Source organism: Pseudophryne corroboree, chromosome 9, assembly GCF_028390025.1.
Source record: "Pseudophryne corroboree isolate aPseCor3 chromosome 9, aPseCor3.hap2, whole genome shotgun sequence".
In the NCBI taxonomy this organism is placed as follows: domain Eukaryota; kingdom Metazoa; phylum Chordata; class Amphibia; order Anura; family Myobatrachidae; genus Pseudophryne; species Pseudophryne corroboree.
The window spans coordinates 45,681,010-45,700,063 of record NC_086452.1 but is presented as its reverse complement, the minus strand read 5'-3'; the positions used below and the strand labels follow the sequence as shown (position 1 = coordinate 45,700,063).

The 19,054-nt window shown below is 51.2% G+C and overlaps 1 protein-coding gene across 10 annotated transcripts in view; it reads right to left on the bottom strand.

The window, feature by feature from the left end:
• Nucleotides 1-19,054, bottom strand: part of DAB1 (DAB adaptor protein 1) — a 1,143,899-nt gene that overhangs the window by 793,866 nt on the left and 330,979 nt on the right. The window contains exon 1 of one of the 10 annotated variants that reach the window (XM_063939277.1): nt 4,919-5,130. The exons of the other annotated variants lie outside the window; for them this stretch is intronic. The gene's annotated coding sequence lies outside the window, so the exon portion shown is untranslated. Of the gene's footprint in view, nt 1-4,918; nt 5,131-19,054 lie in introns of those variants that run through there. 10 annotated transcript variants of the gene reach the window in all.

Genomic DNA, 19,054 nt, shown 5'->3' with positions numbered 1-19,054 from the left:
GTACTGTGGGCGATATTAAAATCGGTTTTAAGGGAAAACCTGACCTGCGCCCATGCCCTGGTGATCTAGTAAGATCGCCTGTATCCACAGTGTCCACCGCCAGCGCGCGCAGCCCGCCTCCCACTGACCGCACCGGATTGCGATAAAGACCGGGTCCCGCGAGCGGGACCCACTTACCACCTCCCGAAGCGCAGCCACGCGATCCTGGAGAGCCCCAGCCGTGTGTGTCTAACATGAAGAAAACCGGAGCCTCCACTGTAGGTACCCGGCAACCAGGGCTCGGGAGTGTACAGCGCCGCTGGGGAGAGCTGGAGCTGCAGCAATGAATGTCACAAGACAGTTACCACCGCTGCTGCCCTTGAAGTCTTCACTTTTTACCTCATAAAAAGCTTTTCTTAGGGCTGCTTGGTGCAGCCCCTCTGTTAAGTGCCTGCTTACTGCAGCAGCAACTTACAAACTGAGCTCCTGTGCTGGGAGGCGGGGTGATATAGGAGGCGGCGCTGTGCATTCTGGGAACAGTCAAAGCTTTGAGCCTGTTGGTGCCTCGGATCAAGATCCTACTCTACACCCCATTGTCCAGACTTGTGGAGCCCAGTGTACCCCGCAGCAGAAATAGGCCTATTTATTATTATTATTATTATTATTATTATTATTATTATTATCATCTTTTATATATAAAGTGCCAACATACCATATGTACATCAAGGGCATACTTGCCAACAAGCTGGCTGCCCCCTGCGGGAGGCAGCAGCCAGGTCGGAGCAGCGGGAAGGCGAGGAGGGGGGCTGCGTGATGCAGCAGAGGGGGCGTGGCGAGGATGGCGGATGACGTATAGGGGGTGGGATGGGCGTGGCTGAACAATTGCATCTTTGTGGCCCTGCCCTCACTATGGAATGCCGATATTATCAGCACTGCTAGGCAGGGCGCGGGGCCGGGACGACGCAAATCGCGTCATATGCCCCCCACCAGTTGAAAGATTACTGGCTTACTAACAGCACTGGCAGTAAAGGGCTAATAAAAGTTTGCTGTATTACTTACATCACTGGTGAAATCGGAGGGTGATACGTCTCTGAAATGAAAGCCGCCCCCACCCAGATCTTATATTACAAACGTGGTAAATTCTCTGTCCTACGTTATTTTAGATATACTAAGCAGACACGTAGACTGTATGGGCCGTATTCAATAGCTGTTGGGTCAATGGAAAGGACCCGTCAGCACTCTGATTCAATGCCGGGCCAAACCTGTCGGGTTTGGCCCGGGCCTGAAAGTGTCAATCCAACTTTTTTAAAAGTCGGATTGACGTTGTCGGAAATGGGGCTAAAACCTGTCAGGTTTGGCCCCGCGTCCAACAATACACGTGGATCGGCGGCTGAAGCAGCACCACCAACAATTCTTCTAAGTACATGTATCAACAATCATGCACCGCAACTGGTTAAAGCCTCCTCGCTCCATTCCCACTCCCTCTGTGTCAGCTCCACCCACAAATGCTTGCCAAAGCCAAACCCAACCCTCAGGCGTGACACTCTGGAGGTACCAGCCTGAACATTAGGGGGTCAGTGTCACTGGGAGTGTCATGTGGGGCCATACTCCGCCTCGATGTACGGATGTGCAAATATTTGCCTATCACGGTACCGTCTGTATCGCTCATTTTACTGCGCCACTCTGCGAGTAAATAGCGGCAATACAGATAAACACATTGCGCTGTTCTGGAACAGCTCATCGTCAGCATCGACCGTAAACTCAACAGACCCCTTATAAAGGAACTGAGCTCCTGTCCCAATTTCTCTCACTTGCTCATGACTATAACTAATAGTACATAACAAAGCGGCCCAACTTCTTATTCCTTAGTACTGTACATACTGGCCGCGCACCCTCAATCGCATATACAACATGTGTTTATATAGATACAGTAAGTAATTAGCTTAGTTTTGCCGCAAGCTATATAAAGAGTCTGCCTTGCAGAAATGTTGATAATTAGCTACATTAATTAAATGAGAGAAGAGGAGTTAAAAACACCGGGGATGGTTCAATAGTGAGTGATTAATTAAAAAATGTAGATGGTTACTAGATAATAGTATTAACCTCTTCCATGGTCACTTAAAAACAAACAAACTCATTTATCAGGTAACTAAATACTTTTCATAGATGACACAGTGGCCTTTCCTGCTAATTGTCTCTAATTATTGGTTAGCAGAGACCCTCATTCCGTGGACAGAGACACTGAGTTTATCAAGCTTACCATGTATGTGTATACACTGTACTGTATATGTATATATATATATATATATATATATATATATATATAGTTTATTATCAGTTATTTATATAGCGCACACATATTCTGCAGCGCTGTACAGAGAATATTTGGCCATTCACATCTGTCCCTGCCCCAGTGGTGCTTACACTCTATATTCCCTATCACATGTACACACACACATTCACACTAGGGGGTAAATTTACTAAGATGGGAGTTCTATTTAAGATGGGATGTTGCCCATCGCAACCAATCAGATTCTACTTCTCATTTATCTAGCACCTTCTAGAAGATAATACCTGGAATCTGATTGGTTGCTTTTGGCAACATCCCATCTCAAATAGAACTCCCATCTTAGTAAATTTACCCCTAGGTTTAATTTTATTTGGAGCCAATTATCTACCAGTATATTTTTTGGGATTGTGGGAGGAAACCGGAGTACCCGAAGGAAACCCACTCAAATACGGTGAAAATATACAAACTTCACACTGTTAGAATCAAATCCATGACCTCAGTGCTGTGAGCAGGGCTGCCACCAGAAATTGTGGGGACCGGGACTGACAAAACAGGCAGCTCCCCCCCCTCCCCATCCAACCCCACCCCCTTTTACGGAAAAATATTTAACACCTTATTAAAATAAATACAAATGTATACATTATCAAACGTGATGGGTGCTCATTAAATATGTAAGAGGTGGGGGAATCATTAAATATTTATGAGGTGGGGCAACGTTAAATAAGGGGTGAGCGAGGGTCATTATTATATAAGAATAATAGAATATGTGTGTGTGTGTGTGTGTGTGTGTGTGTGTGTGTGTGTGTGTGTGTGTATATACACATATTATTTTATTCTTATATAATAATGACCCTCGCTCACCCCTTATTTAATGTTGCCCCACCTCATAAATATTTTATGATTCCCCCACCCCTTACATATTTCATGAGTCCCCATTACATTTGATAATGTATTTAACACCTTATATATATATATATATATACTAGGTGCTTCATCGCGCCCTACGGGCGCTCTTTACACCGTCGAAAGGGGCTACGCCCCTTAACCCCAGGCCGCTTTGCTGGGGTTCAATATTTGTATTATATGGAGTATTACCTGCATTCCTAGGTTTGTTAGTGGTTAAATATTGCACGACGAAAGGGCGTCCGATGGTGAGGGGGGAGTAGTCCCTTGCGATGGCGTGAAGAGTGGCTGCAGGGCACGATGTACAGAATGTAGCGGGTGTGGGGGGGGGGGGGGGGGCAGGGAGTATGTAGATGCTGCGGGTGGAGGGGGGGTGGATGCAGGTGAGGGGGGTGCGGGACCTATAACTATGTGATTGTATGTGTAACAATATATAGGACAGGGATAAGGATGTATGTGATATAGAAATACCCGCATGAAGAGGTAAATGGTGTCATTAGACACAGAGGAGTGCTGCTACAATGCGGAACAGGGGCAGCTGTGTCCTCTCTCTACACCGTACCATCCTTCAGGTGTAGTGATGCGGACATGTTGCGCACGCGGCCACAGGTGCACCAGTTCCCTCTGCTATGTGCGCGCCCCCTCAGGTGCAGTAGGAGGAGGGTGCGGAGCCTGGCGCTGCTCCCAGGGCCAATGGCCATGGGCAGCGCGTTCATGTGCTCGGTGCTGGGCTTGCGCCCTGCGCTTGCTGTGTGAGGGATAGGGAGGAGGCGGCAGAGCGGAGCATCACAGATATACCGGTAACTACGGGGGGCACCACAGGGGGTTACGGCTCCTGTCCTCCTGGTGAGGGTTTGTCAGGGGGGTATCCAGGAGCCGGTGGTATGGACCCTGTATGGGCACAGGCGGGTAAGGAGGGGACACAGAGACGTCGGGCGGTAGGGAGGGGATACAGAGACCTGGGCGGTAGGGAGGGGACAGAGAGAGGCAGGCGGTAGGGAGGGGATACAGAGACGCTGGGCGGTAGGGAGGGGATACAGAGACACAGGGCGGTAGGGAGGGGATACAGAGACGCAGGGTGGTAGGGAGGGGATACAGAGACGCAGGGCGGTAGGGAGGGGACAGAGAGAAGCGGGGCGGTAGGGAGGGGATATAGAGACGTGGGGCGGGAATACAGAGACGCAGGGCGGTAGGGAGGGGACAGAGAGACGCAGGGCGGTAAGGAGGGGACAGAGAGACGCGGGGCGGTAGGGAGGGGATACATAGACGTGGGGCGGTAGGGAGGGGATATAGAGACGCAGGCGGGAATACAGAGACGCAGGGCGGTAGGGAGGGGACAGAGAGACGCAGGGCGGTAAGGAGGGGACAGAGAGACGCGGGGCGGTAGGGAGGGGATACATAGACGTGGGGCGGTAGGGAGGGGATATAGAGACGCAGGCGGGAATACAGAGACGCAGGGCGGTAGGGAGGGGACAGAGAGAAGCGGGGCGGTAGGGAGGGGATATAGAGACGTTGGGCGGGAATACAGAGACGCAGGGCGGTAGGGAGGGGACAGAGAGACGCGGGGCGGTAGGGAGGGGATACAGAGACGTGGGGTGGTAGGGAGGGGAGTCCCCAGAAAGGAAGCTGACAAAGATAGCATGTTAAGTTGTGGAGGGGGTGGACACCAGAAGGGTGAGACCGGGGTGGCAGAGCTCTCTCCTGGCTCCCAGTTTGCCCCCGACACTCACAGCGGTGCTCTCTCACCTGTGAAATTGGTGCAGCGTCCAGAGATATCTCCCTCCACAGTATCACGCACTCTGTCCGCTTCATCCCCCGTCTGTGGGCTGTCGGGCCGGCCGTGTGTTGTGGAGTTAGAGTGTCTGGGAATGGAGGGAGGCAGCGTTGGAATGTGGCGTGCGAACGGGCGGCAACTGAATACTTGGGGCCCTGTACAGTGACAGCTTGGCCCCCCCCCTCCTCAACACACATACACGTGTTTATATATGCCCCCCCCCCCCCCCCCCCCCGTGCCGCGCGGCGGCCGAAAATGGGGCGTGGCTAAATTTAAAAGGGGGCGTGGCCTCGCGGGTATTTTCTCTCTCGCTCTGGGGGTGTTTCCAGCTTGCCTGAAGATGCTGGCTGCCCCCGGAGACTGGAGAGAGTGTGTGCCGGCTCTTCTCTGTGACAGGAGGCGAGTGCTGCAGCGGCTTATCTCACTCGGCTCCTGTCATAGCAGTACAGCTGGCACTTTGGTGTCCCCCCTTCTGACGACATTGACACTCTCCTTGTGTTCGGCGCCGGCGGGAGGCTGGGGCAGAGGTGTGCATACCGCAGAGCTGGCTCAGTGCGTCACCGTGTGTGGAGGAGGCGCCGAGTCTGTGTGCGCAGGTCAGGGAGGGCTACGAAAGGCTTCTCCTGCACCACCCGGCCCTTGTAAGTGTGTATGTCAGCGGCAGTGTTGTGCCCCTGGCGCCGCGGCCAGGGAGTCCGAGTTGCTGATGGCGGACAGGCAGCAGGACCTAACACTCTGCACAGAGACTTGCTGCACATGTGGGTGGGCTCTGTGACTCCGCCCACCGCTGTGACTCCGCCCAGCGTTAGAGGGCCAGGCACAGACAAGGCAAATATATAGGAGATATATATATATATATATATATATATATATAAAACCTGCCAAGGGGGGGAGGGGGCACAGCCAGGGGATGCAGTACTGACATTAGGGGGAGGGGCCGTCTTGTCTTGAGTGTCACTCACAACAATCACAAAATACATGCATACAATAATACTTACCCTTTGCAAATCCGTCCTGAGCGTCCTCTCACCCACTCTGTCTGCTCCTGCCCTCATGAGCTCTTCAGTCCGTTGTCCAGCGTGGCGGCTGACTGCTGAGCGGCTCCTCTTCACTTCACTGACGCGGCATGACGTCATGATGTCACGCCATGCCCGGCTGCAACAAACTTTTTAAATAGCAAGCTGCAGCTTGCTTAGTATGATCGGCGGCGGGCGGAAGAGAGCAGCCTGCGGCCCGCCGATGACAGCCTCAGGGGAAGGGGAGCGGCTGCGGCCTCAGGCAGTCCCACCGGCGGCGCACGCCGCCGGGAATAGCTACGGCAAGCTGTTTGAGCAGCCCAGGCCCTCCACTCTATGTCAGAGTGGCCAGGCCCGGTACACAGGGCACCCCCTTGATGGCGGCCCTGGCTGTGAGGCAGTAATGCTAACCATTACACCATCTGTACTGCCCACACACCATCTGTACTGCCCACAATATAGTGCCAGTATGAGGGTAAATTGAATTACTGACACATGTATTCAGTGTGTGGCTGGAAGGATCCGCCCACACAAGAAACAAAAAGGAGGTGTATCCAGTGCTTAGAGTGGTCTTAGAGAGGTGGTGGAACTCCCCCCCCCTCCCCCCGGCACCCATGTAATAAAGGGATTGCGTGTGCGCCTACGGCGTGTGCACCAAAAAGGGGGTGTGGTCTCAAAAAGAAAGGGACGTGGTCACGTAATAGTATCCCCAATTTAAATTATGCCACAGAGTAGCACAATGTTATTCACATTACACCACATAGTAGTGTCCCTTATTCATGTTATAACACACATTAGTGCCCCTTATACACAAAGCCCACAGTAGTAGCTCCCCTAATACACATAATGCCCACAGTAGTAGCACCCCTAATACACATAATGTCCACAGAAGTAGTAGCACCCCTAATACACATAATGTCCACAGTAGTAGCGCCCCTTATACAATGTCCACGGTAGTAGTGCCCCTTATGCAATGTCCACTGTACTGGTAGTGCCCCTTATGTAGAGCCCACAGTAGTGGTGCCCCCTATGCAATTCCCCCAGTAGTAGTGCCCTTTATATCCACAGGAGTGATGCCCCTTATGAAGTGCGCCCTATACCATGCCCTCATTAGTAGTGCCCCAAGTAGTAATGCCCTTATTGGTAATGCCCCTGTGTAGTATTGCCCCCAGTAGTAATGCCTCCAGTCATTTAGTCCCCTGTAGTTTAGCCCCAGTGGTAATGCCCCCAGTAGTTAGGCCCTATGTAGTTTGCTCCCAGTATTAGCCCCTATACAGTTTGCCCCCAGTAGTCAGCCCCTATCTAGTTTTCCCCAGTAGTTACCCCCCAGTAGTTAGCCCCTATGTAGTTTGCCCCATTAGTTAACCCCTATGCAGTTTGCCCCCTGTAGTTACCCCCCAATCGTTAGCCCCTATGTAGATTGCCCCTATACAGTTTGCCCCCAGTAGTCAGCCCCTAACTAGTTTGCCTCAGTAGTTACCCCCCAGTAGTTAGCCCCTATGCAGTTTGCCCCCCGTAGTTAGCCCCTATACAGTTTGCCCCCAGAAGTCATCCCCTAACTAGTTTGCCCCAGTAGTTACCCCCCAGTAGTTAGCCCCTATGCAGTTTGCCCCCCGTAGTTAGCCCCTATGCAGTTTGCTCACAGTAGTCAGCTCCTATCGAGTTTGCCCCCAGTAGTTACCCCCCAGTAGTTAGCCCCTATGCAGTTTGCTCACAGTAGTCAGCTCCTATCGAGTTTGCCCCCAGTAGTTATCCCCAGTAGTTAGCCCCTATGCAGTTTGCCCCAGTAGTTAGCCCCTATGCAGTTTGCCCCAGTAGTTAGCCCATATGCAGTTTGCCCCCCGTAGTTAGCCCCTATGCAGTTTGCCCCAGTAGTTAGCTCCTATGCAGTTTGCTCACAGTAGTCAGCTCCTATCGAGTTTGCCCCCAGTAGTTAGTCCCTATGCAGTTTGCCCCCAGTAGTTAGTCACAATTTAGTTTCCCCCAGTAGTTAGCCCCTATGTATTTTACCCCTATGCAGTTTGCCCCCAGTAGTTTGCCCCAATGTAGTTTTCTCCCAGTAGTTTGCCCCCAGTAGTAATGCCCCCAGTAGTTAGCCCCAATGTAGTTTTCTCCCAGTAGTTTGCCCCCAGTAGTAATGCCCCCAGTAGTCAGCCCCTATCTAGTTTTCCCCAGTAGTTACCCCCCAGTAGTTAGCCCCTATGTAGTTTGCTCCCAGCAGTTATCCCCTATGTAGTTTGCCCCCAGTAGTTATCCCCTATGCAGTTTGCCCTCAGTAGTTAGCCCCTATGTAGTTTGCCCCCAGTAGTTAGCCCCTATGCAGTTTGCCCTCAGTAGTTATCCCCTATGCAGTTTGCCCTCAGTAGTTATCCCCTATGCAGTTTGCCCTCAGTAGTTATCCCATATGCAGTTTGCCCTCAGTAGTTAGCCCCTATGTAGTTTGCCCCCAGTAGTTAGCCCCTATGCAGTTTGCCAACCTGACATCCTGACTACCCACCCGTGAAGGTGATGAGGCTGCCACCCGAGAAGGCGGTCCAGCAGATGTAAAACCAGTCAGCGAAGGAGAGCGCACCTAAAAATCAAACACCAAACGACCTCCAATCCACTCTTTAATACAACAAATGTTAACTTGCCGTTCTTTCCCGCCAACAGCGAAGTTCTGTTCCACAGAAACAGGACAAACAGGAGAGGGGCCCCTCCGTCTTATCCTCGGCCACAGGGACGCCAAAATGCCCCAACAAGGCACGCAGCGAGAACAGCAGGAAACCACAGCGAGGAGAACCCGCTGGCCCCATGCACAAAAAATCATCCAGGTAATGTGCAATCCCGCTACCTCCGCAAGAAAACTCCACACACCAATGTAAAAAGGTGCTGAACTTTTCGAAAAGGCACACGAAACGGAACACCCCATAGGCAGACACTTGTCTACAAAGTATTCCTCCCCGACGCGGAAACCCATGAATCGAAACGACTCCGGGTGCACAGGGAGCAAGCGAAAAGCCGATTCAACATCCAGTTTAGCCATGAGGGCCCCGGGGCCACAGCCCCGGACCATGCCCAGAGCATCCTCAAAGGACTGATACACCACCGAACAATATTCCGTCGAAATTGCATCGTTCACCGAGGACCCAGATGGATAAGACAGATACTGAATGAGCCGGAATTTACCCGGAGCCTTTTTGGGCACGAACCCAACCAGGGAAATAATCAAATCCTCGACAGGCGGCAGCGCAAAGGGGCCCGCCATTCTCCCCAGGCAAACCTCCTGCTCAACCTTTTCCCGAAGCACGTCGGGGAAATCCCGAGCAGACTGCAGGTTCCTGGCGGCCCGAACTAAAACCTCCCCCACCACTGGTAAACGAAAACCCGATGCAAACCCCTTCCGCAGAAATCTTGCGTCGTCTGTGTTTGGGTACCACCCCAACCATTTTAGCATGGCCCCCAAACGAACCGGGGTCGGCGCCCTAACTAGCGGCAAGCCCCCCAGGAGTTTTTCCGGCTGGGCCCGCGGCCGCCCTGGCACCCAGTCGCCCCGCGCGGAAGCAATTGGAAGCAGGGTGGGATCCGTTACATCGTAAGCAAAGGTGGCGAAAACGATACCGTTGCCCAAGGGGGCAAGTGGCATTGTTGAACGCGAAACACTTCCCCTTCACCGGCGCCTGCTGCGGAGAACGGGCCGCGGTCCAAGGGCGGCGGAGCCTCAACCGCGGGCCGAAACTGACTCGCCGCCGCGGCCTGCGCCACCGACGCCCCCTTAGTCACCAGCTTCATATCCTGCGCTCGCGTGACCCGAAGCCATACCTCCACATCTTTGCATCCGAAGTCAATGATGTGCAGGCAATCGTGCTTCTGACGGAACTGCTTGTCATAATGCAGCCACGAATCGTCCTTAGACTGACGCTGCATGTCATGCACGAGGTGAATATACCTGATGACGTTCATGTGTTCACCAGGGCGATCCTCCAAGTAGCACACCGCGAAGACACAGAAACCCGCCAACCAGTTGTCATACGAGCGGAAGGCCTCCTCCCCAATACCGCCCTTCGCAAGCGCTTCCTTACCTTCCCTCTTGGTATCCTCCGTCAACGTAAAAAGGTCGACGTATTCCCCCCGTCTAATCTTCCTCCTGCAACTCTCACGCAACCCTCGCAAGACTGCCGTGTACTCGCAGCGCACCACGCCCGGCAAATTACGCCTCCTCCTTACCCGACGAGAACTACTACTACTCTTCCGAGACCGCTTATCCCGGTGCCGCGCCTCACGCCGCGCGTACTTGATAGCCCGCTTCCTAGCCTTCGCGGTGCTACTAACCGCAGACTGGCACGACGAAGAAGAAGAAGAAGATCTACTTGATGTACTACCGTACGAGGAAGAAGAGGACCCCAGCGACATATTTATTTATTTATTAGCAGTTTCTTATATAGCGCAGCATATTCCGTTGCGCTTTACAATTAGAACAACAATTATAGAACAAAACTGGGCAAAGACAGACAGACAGAGGTAGGAAGGCCCTGCTCGCAAGCTTACAATCTATAGGGAAATAGGCATTGATACACAAGGATAGATGCTACCTGTCACATAATGGTTCCCCAGGTTGCTAGGTTCTTAATGGGTTGTATATGATATGATCACCCAGCAATGTTGGAAGACAAAATGTGAGTTTATGTGGACTGTACAGAGGGGATGTAACTTGATAGGGAAGCTGTGAAGGTTATGTGTGTGGGTCTGAAATTTGGTAGGCTTGTCTGAAGAGATGAGTTTTCAGAGAACGTTTAAAGGTTTGGAGACTAGAGGAGAGTCTTATTGTGCGTGGGAGTGCATTCCACAGAGTGGGTGAAGCCCGGGTAAAGTCCTGTAATTTTGAGTGGGAACAGGTAATACATGTGGATGAGAGACGCAGATCTTGTGCAGAGCGGAGAGGTCTGGTAGGGAGATATTTTGAGATGAGTGAGGAGATGTATGATGGTGCAGTTTGGTTAATAGCCTTGTATGTAAGTAAAAGTATTTTATATTTGACACGGTAGAATACCGGTAACCAATGGAGGGACTGACAGAGCGGATCAGCAGATGAAGAACGTCTGGCGAGGAAGATTAGCCTCGCAGCTGCATTTAAAATGGATTGAAGTGGTGATAGCCTATGTTTGGGAAGACCAGTAAGGAGACTATTACAATAATCAATGCGGGAGATGATGAGTGCATGGATTAGAGTTTTTGCAGTGTCTTGTGTAAGATAAGGGCGTATTTTGGATATGTTTTTAAGGTGCATGTAACATGATTTAGAGACAGATTGAATGTGTGGAACAAAGGACAGTTCAGAGTCAAGGGTGACACCTAGGCAACGAGCTTGTGGGGTGGGGTGGATAGTTGCATTGTCAACAGTTATAGAGATATCAGGTTGGTAACTACTCTTAGCTGGTGGGAAAATAATTAATTCGGTTTTGGAAATGTTGAGTTTGAGGTGGCGAGATGACATCCAGGATGAAATGGCAGACAGGCATCCAGTGACACGAGCCAATACTGGTGGTGACAAATCTGGGGAGGATAGGTAGATTTGAGTATCATCAGCATACAAATGATACTGAAATCCAAAGGAGCTGATTAGTTTACCAAGAGAGGAGGTATAGATTGAGAAAAGCAGAGGACCTAAGACTGAGCCTTGCGGTACTCCAACTGATAGAGGTAGAGAAGAGGAGGTAGAATCAGAGAAGTGAACACTGAAAGAGCGATTAGATAGGTAGGATGAGAACCAAGAAAGGGCTGTGTCCTGAAGACCTAGGGATTGTAGTGTTTGTATGAGAAGAGAGTGGTCAACAGTGTCAAAAGCAGCAGAGAGATCTAGAAGAATAAGTAGTGTGTAATGGCCTTTTGATCTAGCAGTGACTAGATCATTCACTACTTAGCAACTGTATTGTCGTCCCACTCACCGGCAGGCCCGCTTCCGGAAGGTGAAACGTCGACCACGACCGGCTCCTCATCCTGATCGCCATCCGGATCCGCACCTGAAAAAGAAGGGACAACCGCCCCTGGAGCCGAAGCCCCCCCCCGGCGGGAATGAAAGCAGACGCCCCTGTGGGCGATGGGGTAGCGCTACTCAGCAACGCAGTAGCGGAGCCCAGACTGCGACACGCCTGTAGAAACTGCGCCATGGCGGGGCCAGAAGCACCGGGGAGAACGGCCGTGTCGACCGAAGCAGGAACCATGGAAATGCCTCCCTGGGACAAAGTCGACAAAAACGGTGCAAACGCCGCCGTCATGGCCGACATTGCCGCCGCAACAGCGGAGGGATCCGGAGCCGCAGCCGAAGCTCCAGTGGTCCCCCCGGTCCCCGGGTCCGAAGCAGGGATGGCTCCAACCGCGTCGTCACGCCGCCCAGGCCGGCCCCGCCTGGGACCGGCGCTAGCCGCCCTAAGAACCCCCGTTCTCTCTTGCGGTGAACCACGAGCCACAGCGCCGCCCCGGCCCCCACTGGCCTCGCCCCCCCGGGAGAAACCGCTGACCCCCGCCTCCAGACATCACCCCCCCCCCTCTGGCCCCGTGCCGACACCACCAAATGCCCCCGGGAGCCCCCCCCCCCCCACACTAGAGCGGGGAGAGCGCCCAGAGAGTCCAGCAGCCCCACGGGCGCGCGCGCACTCCCGCGAAACGGAACCCGCCTGGCGTAAGGGACGGCCAGTGTAAGAGCCACTGGCCCCATCCCTACATGCAGTCCCCTCATTCTCTGGGGAGCTGCCGGTGACTCTCAGCGGTGGAGGGCGCAGGGAACGCGCGCACGCGCGTCCCCGCGCCGCAGCAGCCAGCGGGGGATTCACACCAGCGGGCACCCCGGCCGGCTCCCCCCGCCGGCCGCCCGATCCAGTCCGCCGCCCTCTCCCTCGCCAGCCGCCGCCGCGCAGGAGGGATCCCCTGGCGCCCGCGGGATAGCAGGCGAAGGGGCGGACGCACGCGCCGCCGCGCGCGCCCGTGGACGGGCGCCCGCAGCAGCGCCAGCAGGCTCAGGCCCGGCTGTAAGCAAAGTGCTCCGGCCCGGGGCACCGGACGCCGGCTCCCGAGCAGGAGCCGCATCAAGGTAGCGGGCAGGGGGGCCAGAGGAGCAGCGGGAACGGGGCATGGCAGGCCACAAGTTAATCCAAGGTAATGGGGACATAGGGGCACAGTATAAAGCACACTGTCACAGCAGCAGCACACCTAAATTCAACAATGGCAAGCAGCACAGCAAGGAGACAAAGGGGGGAAGAGCACTCACCCTCACCAGGACAAAAGCAGAAGAGGCTGACCCAGCCCCTTTCCCAGGCTTAAGAACCCATTCCACCTACCCCCAACATTCATTCCTATTGGCTAACCATAAAACTCCCATAATGCCTTACCGTCCTGCCCCCAGACTAGCTGAGGTTTAAGCCACTCCTCTCCTATTCTGTCAATTCGTTCTCCAATTTCCACTCATTTCCAGTCTATTCTGAATACCTCACAATATTATTTTTAGTCCTAACATTTGCACCGAGGTCGCTGGATGACTAAGCTAAGCGACCCAAGTGGCCGACACAAACACCTGGCCCATCTAGGAGTGGCACTGCAGTGTCAGACAGGATGGCCGATTTAAAAAATAGTCCCCAAACAGCACATGATACAAAGAAAAAAAGAGGTGCACTAAGGTCGCTGGATGGCTAAGCTAAGCAACCCAAGTGGCCGACACAAACACCTGGCCCACCTAGGAGTGGCACTGCATTTTTCTAGCGAGAGGATGAGTGCTTCCATCCTCATGTGAATCTGAACCACTAGCCATGAACATAGGCCAGGGCCTCAGCCGTTCATTGCCACTCCGTGTCGTAAATGGCATATTGGCAAGTTTACGCTTCTCATCAGATGCTTTTAATTTTGATTTTTGGGTCATTTTACTGAACTTTTGTAGTATACTTGACGACACAGAGGTAGAGCAATGGACTACTGTACTGTACTGCTATATATATACTGGTGGTCAGCAAAATTCTGCACTGTCCTACTATATAATACTGCGCACAACTAAAATGCACCACAGGTATGGATGGATAGTATACTTGACGACACAGAGGTAGGTAGAGCAGTGGACTACTGTACCGTACTGCTATATATTATATACTGGTGGTCAGCAAAATTCTGCACTGTCCTCCTACTATATAATACTGCGCACAACTAAAATGCACCACAGGTATGGATGGATAGTATACTTGACGACACAGAGGTAGGTAGAGCAGTGGACTACTGTACCGTACTGCTATATATTATATACTGGTGGTCAGCAAAATTCTGCACTGTCCTCCAACTATATATACTGCGCACAACTAAAATGCACCACAGGTATGGATGGATAGTATACTTGACGACACAGAGGTAGGTAGAGCAGTGGACTACTGTACCGTACTGCTATATAATACTGGTGGTCACTGGTCAGCAAAATTCTGCACAATGCAGCACAGATATGGAGCGTTTTTCAGGCAGAGAACGTAGATATTTTCAGCACACTGAGCACAGATATTTGCAAGCACACTGAGCACAGATATTTGCAGCACACTGAACACAGACACTGAGAGAACACTGCACGTCCTCCCTCTATCATCTCCAATGCACGAGTGAAAATGGCGGCGACGCGCGGCTCCTTATATAGAATACGAATCTTGCGAGAATCCGACAGCGGAATGATGACGTTCGGGCACGCTCGGGTTAACCGAGCAAGGCGGAAAGATCCGAGGCTGCCTCGGAACCGTGTAAAATGGGTGAATTCGGGGGGGGTCGGATTCCGAGAAACCGAACCCGCTCATCACTAGTTTAAATTAGGACTTTCTCCTTTGTGTCCATAAGCGATACTATTATAGCAGCAAGGTATTACCAGTAGGTGAACCTGGATGTCCAGTCAGTCACTTTAGCCACCGAATTTGGCGATGAGTGGGCTGAAGGAGTATCCACCAGGTATCCAGAACGCTGCAGATTGCTCCAAGGAGAATGGCAAAGTCTAAAGGGGTTGCCCTAAGTACCCAAACCCTGGCCTGCCAAAGTGGCTCAGCCATGCTCACTAGATGGTGTTGCAATGACACTTCGGGGTGCCCAAACATCTATGGAGGATGGCCAAACTTCTCTGCGTGGCATGGGCCGGCCATATAAGGTGCTTTGTACTAGGGGCCGAGATTCCACATGGTGTCTATGGTAGACTTTTGAGCACAGCAACCCTAGTGCTATAATGTCTGAGATTTTAATATAACAGATCCCACATTTATTACTGAAACCGTCAAATACAATTTAAAGCGCTTGTTTATTTTGGGAGAAAAGACCATAAATTCCTGCGGAGTGTCGTCTACAGAACATGCTCTGGTGCTTTGATGCATATAAAGTGACATTTCTAGAGGATTAACAGCAGGATACGCAATGTTTATTTGCTTATCATACAAAATTATTGTAATGTTATATTCAACTGTCATTGTAAAGAACGCAAAGGGCGATGATATATGCTGGCAAAGTTGGAGAACGTTCGGAACATATTTTAGAAATGTTTTGCAGTAGAGACTCAGGGCATAATTCATATTGGTATGCAGTCCCGATGGTTTCAGTACAAATGCTAAATTTGGGGGTCTGCACAGATGCAGAATGGGCCCTGCAATGTGGCTTGCAGCCCCGTCAGCCGCGGCATGTTTGACAGCACCCGCCACCGTTCTACAAAACGCGTTTTGAAGGGGTAACTAGTCTTGGGCTGTCTGGATTCAATGGCCAGCCTGAGTAAGTTTCAGCTTATGCAGACTGGCCGCTTCCTAACACCATAGAGAATGGCGACCAATAGTTGCCATGGTGATCCTCAGGCACCCATCACAGGCCTTTCCTCCTTATTCATAGCTGCGCCGCGATGACAGTGCATATATACAGTACACTGCTGATTGGTCGATGACGCTAGACATCCACCAATCACTGTCGTCGGCATATGCAAGCACTGATTGATGGTTGTTAAATAACCACACATTTTTATTATTATACATACAGTACAGTAGGACTTTAGGGGTTGATGTATAAAGCAGAGAAAAGAGTGGAGAAGTGTACCAGTGGAGCAGTCGCCCATAGCAACCAATCAGCATCTACCTATCATTTTATAGAATGCACTTGATAAATGCTATCTCCAAACTAATCGGTTGCTATGGGCAACTTCTCCACTATGTTCACTGATTCATACATCAACCCCTATATCGTATATTGCAGGGTTGTATGCATCTTGTGCTGTCCCCACCCCAATACGTATAGTGACGCTGAAAGGCGGGGGGGGGGGGGGGGGTATACTAATCACTCAGGCTCAGGGCTGATGGAGGGGCCCAGTGGGGGCCCAGGTCCCCAATCTTCCCTGGCAGCAGCTGCAGCTCTTCTCCTCAGCCCAGCACATGCTGCTGTATGCTGGGCTGCATTGTGGCCAGGGAGGCGCTTTAAATTAGAGATGAGCGGGTTCGGTTTTACTCAGATTTACTCGGGTATTTCGGGTTTTGCTTATTGGCTATCCAAAACACGTGACATCCGTGATCCAATAAGATGCCGTTTCGAGCCCCGAGTAAATCCGAGTAAAACCGAACCCGCACATCTCTACTTTACATTTTTTTTCTGTATTCTTTTCTAAAGCTGTATGGCCACACCTCCTGTGATTGGGCACACCCCCTGAAAAGTACTTGTGACCAGCCAGGCTCTCTACTGCCCTGAATACAGCGGTGTAACTCCTAAAGGCAATGGAGACACCTGCCTCCGGGCTCCAAGGCCTGAAGAAGCACATGAATATACTGCAGCATCTGTGTGGTTCACAGCGGGATCCAAGTGTGAGCGCTGCGCTTCCAACGGAGCTCTGCGGTGCACCCGCTGCTGCTGAGTTAGTCGTTTCTGTCCCAGGAGCCCTGCTAACACCTGCAATAGTGGACCGGATGGTCCCTGCCTGGTACCGCTCAGCCTGCACTGCAGCAAGTGACGGTGCACCAGCCGCTACGGCTGAATCACAGCGTAGCTGGAGCCCTACCAATTCACTGCTGACTTTGGTCCCTATAGACCGTCCAAGAGCACTATCTGTATAATTATTTGTAACCATATTTGTTTTCCCTTTTTATTTTATTTTTAAAGGGGGGCGGGGGGGGGAATTGGGGGACCAAGAACCAACTTGCCTCAAGGCAGCAGGAATGAAGTTACGCCCCTGCCTGAAGATGTATATTTTGTTTTCTGCTAATTTTATATTTTCTACTAATTTTACTTGTATCTACACTCTATGGCTCCAAGCTACATCAGCATGCACAGCAGTACAAAGACCCCTCCAACAGCCATACGTTCAACTCTGCATCAGCCCCTTTGTGACAAACCACTCCTACCTACAGCTTTTTGGCACTCCATTTTTACATTGCTGTGCGCCAGGGCCACTTGCTTGCATTTGCCCCCCCCCAGGCTTAAAGTTGCCAACCAGCCCCTGGTCACAGAGCATCATGACACTCTTTATTCTGCAGTGTACAGTGTGCAGCTGCTATGGGTGGACCTATCGCTGATACACACCGTGAACCATATTGTGGAATTAACCAATAGTCACTGTCATTTCTGGAACATGAGTTCAGCCATGAAAATAACTCTGTGGGTTCTCTACAAAGCACAATCCCAGGCACAACAATCCATGTGACGGATAGTTATACACCATCTATACCAGGGGATCCCAACCTTAGTCCTCTAGGCACTCTAACAGTCCAGGTTTTAAGGATAGCCCTACTTGAGCACAGGTGATTTAATTACTCAGTCATTTTGATTTAAGCATCTGTGCTCAAGCATGGATTTCACTGAAACCTGGACTGTTAGGGGTATACTTACTAAAGCGCAGGTTTTTAGAAGTGGAGATGTTGCCCTTAGCAACCAATCAGATTCTAATTATTTATCTAGCACCTTCTAGAAGATAATAGCTAGAATCTGATCCGTTGCTATGGGCAACATCCCCTCTTCTATAAACCCGCACTTTAGTAAATATACCCGGGAGCATACTTTTCCAAATAACGGCTGTGACAATAGGAAGACGTGGACTCTCACATCCTACTCCGTGTTTTACACGGAATTTGTTACTATTAAGAATGTAAGCTCTTGGGACAGTCGGTTACCATTTCTACTTGTTAGTGTGGCAGGAATTGCTGTAACATGTGCTTTATTCCTGCCTGTCACCTGTAAGTATCTAGAGCTTTGAGCAGTGTCGGACTGGGGGATGAAGGGCCCACCAGGGAATGCCGTGGTAGAGGCCCATGTTTAGGGGTGTGGTCAGTCTCCAGAGGGGGTGTGGCCAGCCGCTACATTGGTTTGCCGAACCATTAGTGAGTGCATGAGCTGGGCCCCTTGACAAATATATAAATACTGATGGTGCGTGCATGAGAATGTACCGGTAAATATTGGCAATGCACTGTAGAGAATACACCATAGTCCTGTGCAGTATAAGGTAACATATGTATAATGTATAATTCAAGAACACAGTCTGGAACCTGATCACTAGAGGAGGAGGAGGGCCCCCAGGCAGTGGGGCCCACCGGTGGTTTCCCCTGTACCCCTGGGGGCAAGTCAGACCCTGGCTTTGAGCAATGAGCAAGTGTCCTGCATTTTGTTACACCAATTACTTACAACCATAACCATTGACCAAATAGTTCTTTTTCTGCAAATCACGTGGTCAAGTCTTTTCCTTGTGGTCACACTGTACAATAAACTCATCTTATTAATGTCGCCTTATAGAGTGCTGAGGCATAATCTGTTACTCCTGGCCCATCTCTGCACATACTGTAGTAATTGTACTTTTCTCCTATGTGTACCATTAAACAGCCCTGTCTGTTACTGTACACAATCCATGCAATTACTGTAATGTAATAAGTGAATTCATTAACATTCCTCAGGGACCCCAGTCAGGCCCATTATAAATCCTCCGATAATGACGGCTTTGTAGCGCTCACCTTCCCTCCAATTCATATTTTTATGTCAGTTAATTATTGCTGCAGATAGACGGCACCATAAACCCAGTCCGAAGAAATCTTATTACACTGAGATTAGCTACAAAATAACGAGAAATAGGCAGATTTTAATATTGTCCTAATCCAGATT